Below are 15,493 nucleotides of genomic sequence, written 5' to 3'. Positions count from 1 at the left end.
GACTACACTATGGTGTGATAATCAAAGTGCCATTCAACTATGCAAAGATCTATTCCAACATTAGCACAACAAACACATTGAACTACACATGCACTTCATTAGAAAGCTCATTCATGACCATGTTCTTGAAGTGCAATATTGTTCAACCAATGATCAAGTTGCAGACCTCTTTACAAAGGCTCTCACAGGGGCGAAGTTTACTAAAACTTCGATTTGTGGATGGAGTTCAGGAAGTTATCACTAAGGGGGGATAAGCTCTAATGCCTCCTTCCTTCTCCTATTGTGTCACATTTGTACATCCTTCAATCCTATCCCAAGTTGTTCTTAAAGGGGGATGTTAGGATATTCTGACACATAGGAAATAGTTAAGTATAACTTGGTCTAGCGTATATTAAAGTAAAGTGTGTTTCTTTAGTATGTACTTTTTGTAACTTACAATCCGACGGTCACGATATGTTCTAGACATGAAGTGATCCGACTGTTTATTCTCTCCTCGGTATTACTGACACTTGATCCATGGCTTAACACCTGATTGGTCCATGATCTCTATTTAAAGAGCATGGAGGGTCATTTGTAAGGTGACCGTTCATGAGAGAAGCTTTTGTAAATTTCCTTTTTTTTACATTAATAAATTGCCTGAAGTGGCCACGTTGGCTCAGGTCGTTGTCTGTTTCCCTCTTTGAGGGTTTTAACCATGTCAAGAATACTGGTGTATTGATCTGTGATTTGTTTGTGAGCGGTGTCCTTTGGTGTTCTATCCGAGGAACGTACCTTGTAAATTCCTACAACTCTTTACCCTATCCTCCTAATAGAAGCAAGTGTTTCCTCCATTAAAACCATGACTATGACTAGGTATCTTATATATAAGAAGAAGTTATACAACATGGATGCGAAAGAGTTTCCTAAAATTGCTTCTTACTCTAGGAAAAGCCCCCACCTTTTTCTCAAGCTAGGGTGGCATAAGGATGCCTAGTCTTGGCTAGACCATTAGGGAATAAAAAAGGAGATCATCTTGTAGAATCTAGATAATATTTTTTTTTTTCAAATTTAAGGAGAAATTGTGGGGAAATAAAGAGCTAGAGGGTAAAAGGAAACTGCGATATTCTAAGGAGGTGATTAACGTCAATCTCAAAAACCAAAACTATCTCCCTATCTTGATTAGTGTTAAGAATAAAATTAACATTGTCAAGATCATAACTAATTTTCATGAACTTCATAGTGAAACTGGTCGTTGGTCAATTCCCAAAACGCTATGGGATGAAAGAGTTTGTTAAATGGGCAATGCTAAGAAGATTGGAGATGAAAAACACTTTCTCTTAGATTCTTATACTCATATTTGATCTATTTTTCAAAATATTTGTCACACTACCAATCTTTTTGACCTAATAAGTCAACAAAACTATAGTGATCGCTTCTCACACTTTTTTTTTAAGAAAGAAATAAAATATTTTTTTTTTTTATTAATCCTTAGTTTCTTAAGGTCCAATAGACCATTTAGGTCTTAGTGGACCTTAATCATCATCATCATTTAATAATAAAAAATGTAATTTATAAAAAAATTACATTCATATCTAATTAGAAGTTAGATTTTTGTAAATTTTAATAATCAAATTCTGGAGATTGGTCTTTTCTTTCACAAACAAAAAGATATGATTCACTAATTTGATATTGTGAGATTTCTCAACTATCTTAAAATTAAATTATTATTATTAATTATAATAAGTTAATTTTTAATAAATTTTAATAATCAAATTGTAATGATAAATTCCATTTTCCCCTAAAAATAAAATAAAATAATCTCATAAACCAATTTAATATGTGATTTCTCAATAGTCTAATAACCTTATAACTTAAATAGATGTCTTTCAGATTAATCATATAATCAAGATTAACCAAATCTTGATTATGTGAATAATCCCAAAAACATCTATCTACATTATAGATCACAAAATTTTAAATCTAACCTTATAACTCTTAAATTATATTATTATTATTTATTATTATAAATATTGAATTGGATTAATAATACAGTATAAGATATGAATCGGAAAAATCAATTATTATTATAAATATTGAAATTGATTAATAATACATTACAAGATATGAATCGGAAAATACAATTCCATGGAAGTTGTATCGATCACAATATATGAATGATTCATTCGTAATTATGAGGAAGATTCGGAAGAGTTGCAGCACATGGGAGGACCCACATTTCCATGGAAAGTAGAATCTGAATGAAATTTGGAACTGCTCATATATAGGGATACAGGGACAGTTAGTCAACAAATAAAAGTCGTGACATAAGTATCGGTGGAAACTTGAACAAAAGGCCAAAACAATAAGACGAAGAAGAAAATCGCTTTTGACGTATTGGTTTTTTTTGTATAATTACGTAGTATATTAGTATTTTTAGACTGTCCGTTTATTTTTATATAATTACGTAATATCTTAATATTTTTGGACGGTCTGTCCGTATGTACTAGCTCCATTTTGTATGGTTAAAAAACATATTTTAACATCTTTTCCTTTTTACCTTTATCTTTTTAAGAAGACGTCAGGAATCTTGCGAGTGGGCACAGTCAATGGGAACCATTTCAAACTTGTGTGCTTCTCAGTGCGAATCCGTTATGTAATACATGTGATGGTAGTATCTGACTTACAGTTCGAGATCCGTGCTGGTCCGATTGATTCTGTAGTTCAATTACTCGTCCCAAGTCCGAGGAAGGACAAGTGTTTAGTAATAACTATGGAACAAGGCGGAGATGTCACCATATTAAAGCCACTCAATGACAAGAGGGAGTACAAGAGAGTGGTGCTTCCCAACGCTCTGCAGGTCCTCCTTATTAGTGATCCTGATACTGATAAGGTGCGGTGGCTGCTTTCACTGTATCTATTCACATATAAATAATTTTCTGTTGATCTCTATAGATATGTATATTCTTCAAAATGATGTCCATGGCTCTCTTCTCCACCCGGACAAATCTGCAGTGTAGGATTAGATTAAATCTCTACAAAATGTCCTCCATGGGGTTTGAACATGGCTCTCCTCAAAGACCACCCAAGACTTTCACTTACTAACCAGACCACATGTTTCCATTTGCATTAAATTAGCTGACCATTTTGGAGTACTTGAAGAGCTTTAAATTGTTATTCTGTGCAGTTATGTTTCTAGGTTTCACCATTCAGGTTGATTGATGTAGATTGTTGTTATGAACCCAAATAAAAAGCTAAACCCTGTGGCTGAAAATCTCATATGAATGCAGCTGTTGTGAATCAAATCCGAGAGCTGCCAGTAAACTGATTGGAAAATATTGCCGAAAGAACAAAATTGAAATTGAAAATTGAATTTTAAACCGAAATCTCAAAATATGAGGTAACGGAAGAATACTAAAATCTGGTAAATTGACTTATTCAATCACTTTTTATTATTGCAGACAATTACATAAAATTCAGTAACTTTCCTGAGTAGTTAGGGGGGTCAACTCAGACCTAATCTCCAAGGTAGCATGGAGGGGGCCAACTCAGGCCTAGTCTCCAAGGTAGCATGGAGGGGGCCAACTCAGGCCTAGTCTCCAAGGTAGTATGGAAATTGCACCTCCCCATGGAATAAGTCTCTCGAATGATTTTCCAAAAAACTTCTTTAATCTTTGTACCAGTGTGTTTAAACTTTGAAATTCTTATTTCTTCAAAAAAAAAGAGACAATATATCTAGGCAGATTCACCCGAAGGGAGAATTGATCCCATGACTTCCCATTAGCAAAATGTTTTAGCGATGAGAACTCAACCAATTGAGCACACTCTGGGCTAATAAAGTAAGGTACTAACATAGAGAAAAATCAAAAAATGAATATAGGGAAAAGATAAAGAAGTCAAAATAAAAGGTTTAAATTAGATAATAATGATAATTTAGAAAAGAGAATCAAATTTTGAAGAAGATAAGAGGTATATTTAACCATGGAAGTTGTTGGTGCACATTCATCACTGTGAGTTTAGGCTGATCAACTTGCAAAAATATTTGGAACCTAAGTGCAAAACAATACTATTAATAATTTGAGACAAGAAAAGAGAAGAAGAATGATTGGAGTAAAGCAATTCTAATTAATATGTGAGGAAAAAAAAAGTTCATCCCACAATGAAAGCATACAATACAATGCAATTTAATGCAATAGAATCAAATTAGTGTTCATGCAACTATTCTAAGTTTAACCACACACAATGCATGAAAAAACATGCCCTAATTACCCAATACACTTTCATGAGGGAGTTAACTTCGCCTTTTACTAGCCAAGTGGAGTAAACTAGCCCACACATGAGAGAAGTGGAGTTAACTAGCTCCTACAAAATATGATCTACTCTTTTTCCTTGAAAGTAGGAATTAATTTATAGAAAATAGGATTTCACAATACAATGTAGGAAAGAAGTGTCCATATCCTTAGAAAAGTGGAGTTAGCCTAAGATAATTCCCTAGAATTAAGGGATAAAGCTTGATCACACTAAGAAAGAGAAAATTAGGCATGTGAGGGAAAATGATGCATGTACACCAACACCTCCCCTTAAGCCTAAATTAGGTGATTATAATGCATCAAAAAATTTGCGTCTCAAAAATATGAAGCCATGTTAGGTTACCCAAGTACAAAATTATCCCTAAAAGAGAGGAAAGAGGGAAAACCTAGTGGGAAGAAAATGCCACCCCAAAAGAGGATACTATGGAGTGGTCTAAGTAGCTCTCTCTAAAACAAATGTTTCCTTCACTCCCAAGTGGGCTTGTAACATTGTGAAGTTTTGCTTGATGAAGGATTTGGTAAAGATGTCTGCAATTTGTCCTATGGATTGAAATTTGATCATGAATCATCCCTCATATGTAATGCATGTGAATCTCAATATTTTTGGTCCTCTGTCGCTAAATCAGATCTTTGTAGATATGGATGGTTAGCTTATTGTCACAAAATATGTCTAAAGGATAGGTGATATTGTAATATTCCTTTTTCCAAGCATTGGTAAAAGAGATTAACTCAGTAGCCTAGCCATTTGCCTAGCCTAGTAGATTAAAAAGTGATGATGTGATATCAAAGAATTAATTAATTAGAAGTGACTAAAGAAAATAATATTATAAGTCACTTTATTAAAAGAAGAAAAAGAGCAATAGCATTTGGATGACCCATGATATTCAACCATTCTATTTCAATAGTCCATGACTATAAAAGGAGATGAGATCTCACTCCTTATGCATGTCATATTTGGATGATTATTTTGTTATTGAGTTGAGCTCTTGGAACTTGTTTAGGTGAGAGCCTGTATGAAAGAAGGCTAGTTTTGGTGGTAAGTAATCCACCCTAGATGATCCAATCAAGGGGGATTTGGTATTGAGATCATACCCTAGTCACTCAAAGAGAAGGGATCAAATACGATCCACTCATTGGGGCTTAATGTGGAGACGAGGAGAGGTCAGTCACATCTCTCACAGGAGCATAACATTGGAGAAGCCATAGCCATCCTTACATATTTCTTGTTAGTGTTTAACAGGTTCTCAGAATCATATTTGGTATGTATTTCCATATCTATATTTAATTATAATAAGGTTGAGTTTGTTGCTAGTTTGGAAGATTTCTTGTGCTTGTTGTCAAATAAGGGTTTTGTGTTAAATTATATGCAATATGGCTGACGAAATGTCCTTGCCTTGATAATTAGTAGAAAATCATTGGGCGTATCATATTTGTAAATTGTTTGTTAAATGTTCTTATGAATTTTTTTGAAGATTATTGCAAATCCTAGATTGGAATATTACAGTGGCATCAAAGCCAGGTTTTCGTGCTAGACTGAAGGGTTTTATTTGAGTTCTACTGCAACAATTGGTTAATTTATGAAAACTGAAGTTAAATTTAGAGGCCAAAAGCCCTAGAGGAAATTTTCTCCTGGCAGGTTCAGTGATTTCACAAACCCTAGCATAGAACGTAGGGATCTTTGTTATGGCGTTCATAGTCGAATCTACTATGGTGGATTTGCAGCCAAATTACTCTTGGGCCGAGTCTTTCTCAGATGGGAACTCGAACAATTGAGCTAACACTCGGGGCTAATAAGGTAAGGTACTAATATAGAGAAAAATGAAAAAATGAATCTAGGGAAAGATAAGGAGGTCAGGATAAAAGGTTTAAATTAGATAATTTAATATTATCTTGAGAGAAGATAATAATGTTAATTTAGAAAAGAGAATAAAATTTTGAAGAAAATAAGAAGTATTATTTTTAACCATGGAATTTGTTGGTGTACATTCATCACTGTGAGTTTAGGCTGATCAACTTGCAAGAATATTTGGAACCTAAGTGCGAAACAATAGAATTAATAATTTGAGACAAGAGAAGAGAAGAAGAATAATTGGAGTAAAGCAATTCTAATTAATATGTGAGGAAAAAAAAAGTTCAACCCATGATTAAAGCATACAATACAATGCAATTTAATGCAATAGATTCGAATTAGTGTTCATGCAATTATGCTTACCCAATGCACTTTCATGAGGGAGTTAACTTCGCCTTTTACTAGTCAAGTGGAGTAAACTAGCCCACACATGAGAGAAGTGGAGTTAACTAGCTCCTACAAAACAGGATCTACTCTTTTTCCTTGAAAGTAGGAATTAATTTATAGAAAATAGGATTTCACCATACAATGTAGGAAAGAAGTGTCCATATCATTAGGAAAGTGGAGTTAGCCTAAGATAACTCCCTAGAATTAAGGAATAAAGCTCAATCACACTAAGAAAGATAAAATTAGGCATGTGAGGGAAAATGATGCATGTGCACCAACACCTCCCCTTAAGCCTAAGTTAGGTGATTATAATGCATCAAAAAAATTGGGTCTCGACAATATGAAGCCATGTTAGGTACCCAAGTACAAAAATATCCCTAAAAGAGAGGAAAGAGGGAAAACCTAGTGGGAATAAAATGCCACCCCAAAAGAGGATAGTGTGGAGTGGACTAAGTAGCTCTCTCTAAAGCAGATGTTTCCATCACTCCCAAGTGGGCTTGTAACTTTTTGAACTTTTTCTTGATGAATGATTTGGTAAAGATGTCTGCAATTTGTTCTATGGATTGAAAATATTGCCAATCAATGATTTGATCATGAATCATCCCTCGTATGTAATGCCCGTGAATCTCAATATTCTTGGTCCTCTGTCGCTAAATCAGATCTTTGTAGATATGGATGGTTAGCTTATTGTCACGAAATATGACTAAAGGATAGGTGATATTTTAATATTCATTTTTCCAAGCATTGGTAACAAAGATTAACTCAGTAGCCTAGCCATGTGCATAGGCTACAAATTAAAAAGTAATGATGTGATATCAAAGAATTAATTAATAAGAAGTGACTAAAGAAAATAATATTATAAGTCACTTTATTAAAAGAAGAAAAAGAGCAATGTTATTTGGATGACCCATGATATTCACCCATGGTATTTCAATAGTCCATAACTATAAAAGGATATGAGAGCTCACTCCTTATGCATGCCATATTTGGATGATTGTTTTGTTATTGAGTTGAGCTCTTGGAGCTCGTTTGGGTGAGAGTCTGTATTTAAGAATCCACCCTAGTCGCTCAAAGAGGAGGGATCAAATACGATACACTCACTGGGGCTTAATGTGGAGACAAGGAGAGGTCAGTCAAATCTCTCGCAGGAACATAACATTGGAGAAGCCATTGCCATCCATACATATTTCTTGTTGGTGTTTAACAGGTTCTCAGAATCATATTTGGTATGTATTTCCCAAATCCATATTTAATATAATAAGGTTGAGTTTGTTGCTAGTTTGGAAGATTTTTTGTGCTCACTGTCAAACAAGGGTTTTGTGTTAAATTATATGCAATATGTTTGATGAAATGTCCTTGCCTTGATAATTAGTAGAAAATCATTTGGCATATCATGTTTGTAAATTGTTTGTTAAATGTTCTTATGATTTTTTTTTTGAAGATTACTGCAAATCCTAGATTGGAATATTACAGTGGTATCAAAGCTAGGTTTTCGTGCTAGACTGAAGGGTTTTATTTGAGTTCTACTGCAACAATTGGTTAATTTATGAAAACTGAAGTTAAATTTAGAGGCCAAAAGCCCTAGAGGAAAAAACCCTAGCTTAAAACATAAGGATCTTTGTTATGGCGTTCATAGTCGAATCTACTATGGTGGATTTGCAGCCAAATTACTCTTGGGACGAGTCTTTCTCAGATGGGAACTCGACCAATTGAGATAACACTCGGGGCTAATAAGGTAAGGTACTAATATAGAGAAAAATGAAAAAATGAATATAGGGAAAGATAAAGAGATCAGGATAAAAGGTTTAAATTAGATAATTTAATATTATCTTGAGAGAAGATAATACTGTTAATTTAGAAAAGAGAACAAAATTTTGAAGAAGATAAGAAGTACTATTTTTAACCATGGAAGTTGTTGGTGTACATTCATCACTGTGAGTTTAGGCTGATCAACTTGCAAGAATATTTCGAACCTAAGTGCGAAACAATAGAATTAATAATTTGAGACAAGAGAAGAGAAGAAGAATAATTGGGGTAAAGCAATTCTAATTAATATGTGAGGAAAGAAAAAGTTTATCCCACGATTAAAGCACAATACAATGCAATTTAATGCAATAGAATAGAATTAGTGTTCATGCAATTATGCTTACCCAATGCACTTTCATGAGGGAGTTAACTTCGCCTTTTACTAGCCAAGTGGAGTAAACTAGCCCAAACATGAGAGAAGTGGAGTTAACTAGCTCCTACAAAATAGGATCTACTATTTTTCCTTGAAAGTAGGAATTAATTTATAGAAAATAGGATTTCACCATATAATGTAGGAAATAAGTGTCCATATCCTTAGAAAAGTGGAGTTAGCCTAAGATAACTCCCTAGAATTAAGGGATAAAGCTCAATCACACTAAGAAAGATAAAAGTAGGCATGTGAGGGAAAATGATGCATGTGCACCAACACCTCCCCTTAAGCCTAAATTAGGTGATTATAATGCATCAAAAAAATTGTGTCTCGACAATACGAAGCATGTTAGGTTACCCAAGTACAAAAATACCCCTAATAGAGAGGAAAGAGGGAAAACCTAGTGGGAATAAAATGCCACCCCAAAAGAGGATAGTGTGGAGTGGACTAAGTAGCTCTCTCTAAAGCAGATGTTTCCTTCACTCCCAAGTGGGCTTGTAACTCTGTGAACTTTTGCTTGATGAATGATTTGGTAAAGATGTCTACATGTTCTATGGATTGAAAATATTGCCAATCAATGATTTGATCATGAATCATCCCTCATATGTAATGCATGTGAGTCTCAATATTCTTGGTCCTTTGTTGCTAAATCAGATCTTTGTAGATATGGATGGTTAGCTTATTGTCACAAAATATGACTAAAGGATAGGTGATATTTTAATATTCCTTTTTCCAAGCATTGGTAACAAAGATTAACTCAGTAGCCTAGCCATTTGCGTAGGATACAAATTAAAAAGTAATGATGTGATATCAAATAATTAATTAATTAGAAGTGACTAAAGAAAATAATATTATAAGTCACTTTATTAAAAGAATAAAAAAAGCAATGGTATTTGGATGACCCATGATATTCACCCGTGGTGTTTCAATAGTCCATGACTATAAAGGATATGAGAGCTCACTCCTTATGCATGTCATATTTGGATGATTGTTTTGTTATTGAGTTGAGCTCTTGGAGCTTGTTTGGGTGAGAGTCTGTATGAAAGAATCCACCCTAGTCACTCAAAGAGGAGTGATCAAATATGATCCACTCACTGGGGCTTAATGTGGAGACGAGGAGAGGTCAGTGAAATCTCTCACAGGAGCATAACATTGGAGAAGCCATTGCCATCCATACATATTTCTTGTTGGTGTTTAACATGTTCTCAGAATCATATTTGGTATGTATTTCCCAGATCCATATTTAATATAACAAGGTTGAGTTTGTTGTTAGTTTAGAAGATTTTTTGTGATTGCTGTCAAACAAGGGTTTTGTGTTAAATTATATGCAATATGTTTGATGAAATGTCCTTGCCTGGATAATTAGTAGAAAATCATTTGGCGTATCATGTTTGTAAATTGTTTGTTAAATGTTCTTATGAATTTTTTTTGAAGATTACTGCAAATCCTAGATTGGAATATTACAGTGGTATCAACCCTAGGTTTTCCTGCTAGCCTGAAGGGTTTTATTCAAGTTATATTGCACCAATTGGTTAATTTATGAAAACTAAAGTTAAATTAAAGGCTAGAAGCCCTAGAGGAAATTTTCTCCTGGTAGGTTGAGTGATTTCACAAACCCTAGCATAGAATGTAGGCATCTTTGTTATGACATTCATAGTTGGATTTGCTATGGTGGATTTGCAGCCAAATTACTCTTGGGCCGAGTCTTTCTCAAAAACGAAATTGAGGAAAGTCCATTAATATGGGTGGATTATTGTCATTCTCTAGCCAAGGGTTGTGACATCGGACCGAATTTTAGCATTGGTACAAGCACCAAATTTGGAGGCAGGCCTAATTTTCTTGGCTGACTAAGCAAAAAAAGGATGAGAATTTCATGGCACATTGGGCACCTCCTTTTTGCGACTACAAACCCCGAATGATATTTGGGGTGTTCTAATAGTCCGCAAGGTTGCCCATGATTCATACCCATAGCACCAGAGGAGGATTTTCTTACTTTCTTGATTGTGTCCTCTTCTCACCAAAGTCAAGACCAGAATCTAATTACTCGAGAGGTATTCCTTTGAACGTGAGTGTGAAAATTCTATTGCAGATACTGGTTATTAATCCTCTCTCTTTGCAGATTATGTCTTATAGAAATTTAATTCACGACAAATACCGAAAATAACACAATTGCAATTTCACAAATAAAAAAACCACAGGAGCTGAGAAAATCACACACATAAAATGGACACCATTTTTTTGGACAAATTATACCTAGAAAAACAGTTCTGTAGATAAGGGATTTTTATTATTCTTCAACAATTAAGAATTACATAAACTGCTAGTTGTTTACTGGCAAAGCTCCAATTTTTTTATTTCTTCACTCTGCAAGTTGACTTGAACCCCTGAAAGCAACCCGACCCCTCTAAATCAATTCGACCTCTCTTTGTATCCCTAAATCGATCTAATTGGCGCCTTTCGACAAATAACTCGTCCTCTCCAAAAGCTTACACCCACTGGGAAAATAACTTGGCCTCCACTGGTATTTTGTCCTTCACTGGCAAACTCGATTTCTCCTATGCAAATCGATCCCACTGCAAAAGTCGCACTTGCCCAGACAACTTAGATTCCCTGAAACAATTCACACTGGCTTGAGAAATTTCGGTTCTGCGATAAATCGATCTCCCTTTATCGTTGAGAATCTGAAATTGTTGTGAAGAATCTCTCTTCGGAAAATCGATCTCAATCTATGTTGATCCATACTGTTGGTGTCTCCCACACTGTCACTGCGCGCTTGCTATCACTGCAAATTTGTTCTTTTGAACTCTTTGAATGATCTCTAATGGTCCCATCAATCTCCTCTTATAATCTCTCGTTGACGAATCAACGACCACGATCTAACTCCAATTAATGGCTAAGATCATATCGACTTCTAAAAATAACTTTTCTAGAAGTCTCTAGAGAAAAATCAATTTGTCTCAATTAATCCTAATTAATTAACCCATTTCCCTAAGTTAGACTTAGGAAAATAATTAAAACTGGCTAATTAATTTAATTAAGACAATTTCACTAGGAAACATTTTTTGGGTATTGGAGATAATTAATCCTCTTGTGTTCCTTAGTCTCATAGACACCATATGAGACTAGAACACCTGTCTGAGCTACAAAAACTAACACTCCCTCTTAGCGAGGAAGGTGTTCTCCACGACTCCCAACTTTCCCCTGAAGAAAACAAACTTTGTTTTACCCAAGGCTTTTGTGAGAATATCTGCAACTTGCTGATGTTTGGAAACATACTATAGCCGAACTGATCCATTCTGCACACAATCCTTGATGAAGTGATATCTGATGTTGATGTGTTTCGACCTATCATGAAACACTGGATTCCCAGAGAGCTTGATGCAACTTTGATAATCGCAGAAGATATTGGTCGACTCTAACCTTTGACGAAATAGTGCCTGTTGAAATTTGGTACCGAAGGACAGGTGGTTCCCTAAGGCTTTGATCTTTGGCCTAGGGAAAAGAGTCCAAAAGAATTTAATTTTTCTCCTAAAGTAACTTTATAATTTTTATAAAGTTAAATCTAATTTGAAAGTGACTTTAAGTGATAAAGTTACTAAGTCTAATTTTAAAGTGACTTTATAAAGTCAATGAAAAAAATTAGAAAGGAAAAGTGACTTTGGAAATAAATGACTAAGTGGGTCTTTATTAAAGTGGGGTGAATTAAAAAATAGAAAGTGAGATTTAAATGAGCATTTAATCTCAGCCATTGATCTAAATCTATTTCAGCCATTGGATTTAGGGATCACCCAAAAGTCATTTAGGGTTGGGTTAAGGGAGGAAAAGGTGGAAAAGATCATTTATTCTTTCATGAGCAGATTGAGAGAAGGAGAGCAAGAGAGCAAGGGAGATTTCTGGGCGGTGTAACAGCAAAGCTGCAAGCGGAGTTACAGCAAAGCTGAACGCAGAGTTACAGCAAAGCTGCACGCAGAGTTACAGCAAAGCTGAACGCAGAGTTACAGCAAAGCTGCACGCAGAGTTACAGCAAAGCTGCACGCAGAGTTACAGCAAAGCTGAACGCAGAGTTACAGCAAAGCTGCACGCAGAGTTACAGCAAAGCTGAACGCAGAGTAACAGCAAAGCTGCACGCAGAGTTACAGCAAAGCTGAACGCAGAGTAACAGCAAAGCTGCACGCAGAGTTACAGCAAAGCTGAACGCAGAGTAACAGCAACGCTGCACGCAGAGTAACAGCAAAGCTGCAAGCGGTGTCACAGCAAAGTTGAAAGCGGAGTAACAGCAACAGCAACGGTGTAACAGCAACGGTGTTTCAGCAAGGCTGAGATAAGTTGTAAAAGTCTGTTTGTTGATTTTTTGCTGAACATTTCTCCTACTGTAAAAAGGCATTTTCCAGAAATAAAGAAGAGCTCTCAAACTGGTTTTCCCCAAGAGTTGTAGGGGGTTTTTCCAGGGTCAAGTTGACCAAAAATCTCTGTGTTTAAATGTGTTTTAATGGCTGTTTATTACTGCTGATTTTTATTTCTGCAATTTCCAGCATTCTGTAAAATTTCCAGAATTTGTGTTTTCAGCAATATTTATTTTTTCCAGCTTGTTGAATGTATGGTTATGGGAAAGGGCATTTAACTATATGGGAGAAATAAGGAGAAACTGAAAACCGGGGTGGGAAATCAGAAATTTTTACATGGTATCAGAGCTTGAGTGCTGAAGGGCAGTTTGGGACAGCAAAAGAGAAAAATACAGCTGCTGATTTTTTCACTCAGAAAATTCCAGCAAGCTGATTTTTCATAAACAGCAGGTTTATCTTTACCACAGCAGTGCTATTTTTCAGTTTTAGGACAGCAAGATGTCATTGGGATTGAGGGTGGAGGATAGGTTGGATGGGCATACAAATTACAGCGTTTGGAAGGAGAGAATGCAGAGTATCTTTGAGGAGGCAGAAGTCTGGGATATCATGGTGCATACAGCACAGCACCCTGTTGTTGTGCCTACTGATGCTACTCAGTTGGCAGCTTATAATAAAAAGAACAACAAGGGTAAGAGGCTGATTCTAGACGGAATCAAAGATCATTGCATTCCTCATGTGAGAGGAAAGAGCAATGCCCATGAGATGTGGACAGCATTGTCCAATCTCTACCAGAGTACCAATGAGAACCGGAAGATGGTCCTGAAGGAGAAACTGAAGAACATTAAGATGGGGAATGATAGTGCAGCTGGATATCTCACAAAGATTACCAATGTGAGAGATGAGTTGGCAGCGATTGGAGAGGCCATTCCATCCACTGAGTTGGTGCGTATTGCAGTGAATGGCCTCCCCCGTTCATGGTTGAACTTTGCTGATGGGGTTTGTGCACGTGAGACCCTTCCCACATGGGAGAGGTTTTGGGATGATTGTATTCAGACAGAGATCAGGAAAGGACAGCTTGGGGCAGCCAAGCCAGTTGAGCAGGATGAGGACGTAGCACTGATGGCAGGAGGCAAGAAAGGCAAAGGGAAGAAGCAGGCTTCCACAAGCGGTGGTGGAGGCAAAGGCAAAGGTAAAGGTAAACAGGGTAACTCACAAAAGGACTATTCCAAAGTGAAGTGTTGGAATTGTCAGAAGATGGGACACTATGCAGTTGTGTGTCCGGAGAAGAAGAAGAAGAAGGGGAAGACCCAGGATGTGGCAGCGTCAGCTGAGATTGAGGACTTTGCAGGTCGTTTTGACCGGGAGTTTGCGTTCACTACATGTGAGTCCTCTAGTGCAGGATCACCTGCCACACAGGTTCAGAGGGAGCATGCTTTTCCCTCGATTAGCGGAGCATCTACAGGTATCTGGTATGTGGACAGTGGGGCTTCACGTCACATGACAGGAGTCCGGGAGTACTTCTCAGAGCTTTCAGAGAGTGGCACTGATATTGAGGTAGTACTCGGTGATGACAAAGTTGTTAGAGCAGTCGGGGTGGGGACAGTGACATTTCAGAGGAAGTCCAAACCTCCCTTGAAGGTGTCAGAGGTTCTTTATGTGCCAGGGATGAGGAAGAACCTCATATCCGTCTCAGCTTTGGAGGACAGAGGATATGAGGTACTGTTCAGGGAAGGACAGGTGTTGATGTATCCCAGGGGCTCTCCAGCTGATTCAGCTAGAGTGATAGGTGTACGCCATGCAAAGGTGTACAAGTTTGCATTCCAGCCCCCTTTGGCATTGAGTTGTAGTACCGACAGCAGAGCTAGCAGTTCTGAGCTGTGTGAGATTTGGCACCGCAGGATGGGGCACATGTCTCATGGAGCCTTGAGGACATTGCGGGAGATCACTACAGGTGTGCCAGATTTCAGTACTGATCACCATGATACTTGCAGAGGTTGTGCGATGGGCAAGTTTGCCAAATCCCCTTTTCCCAGCAGTGACAGCAGAGCGACTGGGATACTTGATTTGATTCATTCCGATGTGAGCGGTCGGATGTCTCATGTTTCCTTGAGTGGATATGAGTACTATGTTCTATTCATTGATGATCACTCCAGGAGGACCTGGATTTATTTCTTGAAGACCAAGAGTGAGGTCTTCAAGCGGTTTCAGGAGTTCAGAGCTCTTGTGGAGACTCAGACAGGTCGAAAGATCAAGTCCCTGAGGTCGGACAATGGAGGAGAGTACACCCTTGGAGAGTTTGTTGACTATTGTGCGGAGGCAGGCATTAGGAGGGAGTTCACTGTTCCTTACAACCCCCAGCAGAACGGGGTTGCGGAGAGGAAGAACAGATCCATCATAGGGGCTGCCAAAGCCATGTTATATGATCAGGGGTTGCCATTGTTCTTGTGGGCAG

General features: G+C 37.0%; 1 pseudogene across 1 annotated transcript in view; it reads left to right on the top strand.

Annotated features, from left to right (window-relative positions):
• Positions 1 to 2,545: 2,545 nt before the first annotated feature.
• The window catches only part of LOC149154057 (insulin-degrading enzyme-like 1, peroxisomal), a 681,568-nt pseudogene continuing 668,620 nt past the window's right edge, over positions 2,546 to 15,493 (top strand). Inside the window, exon 1 of the transcript XR_016262205.1 lies at positions 2,546 to 2,869. The product of XR_016262205.1 is annotated as an insulin-degrading enzyme-like 1, peroxisomal (transcript). The remainder of the gene's footprint in view (positions 2,870 to 15,493) is intronic.

The sequence above is a fragment of the Pinus tabuliformis genome, chromosome 9, assembly GCF_031772625.1.
Source record: "Pinus tabuliformis cultivar Carrire ecotype Pingquan chromosome 9, CPIR1, whole genome shotgun sequence".
NCBI classification, from domain to species: Eukaryota; Viridiplantae; Streptophyta; class Pinopsida; order Pinales; family Pinaceae; genus Pinus; species Pinus tabuliformis.
Note: the sequence above shows the minus strand (reverse complement) of the source record. Positions and strands in the feature narration are given on the sequence as shown.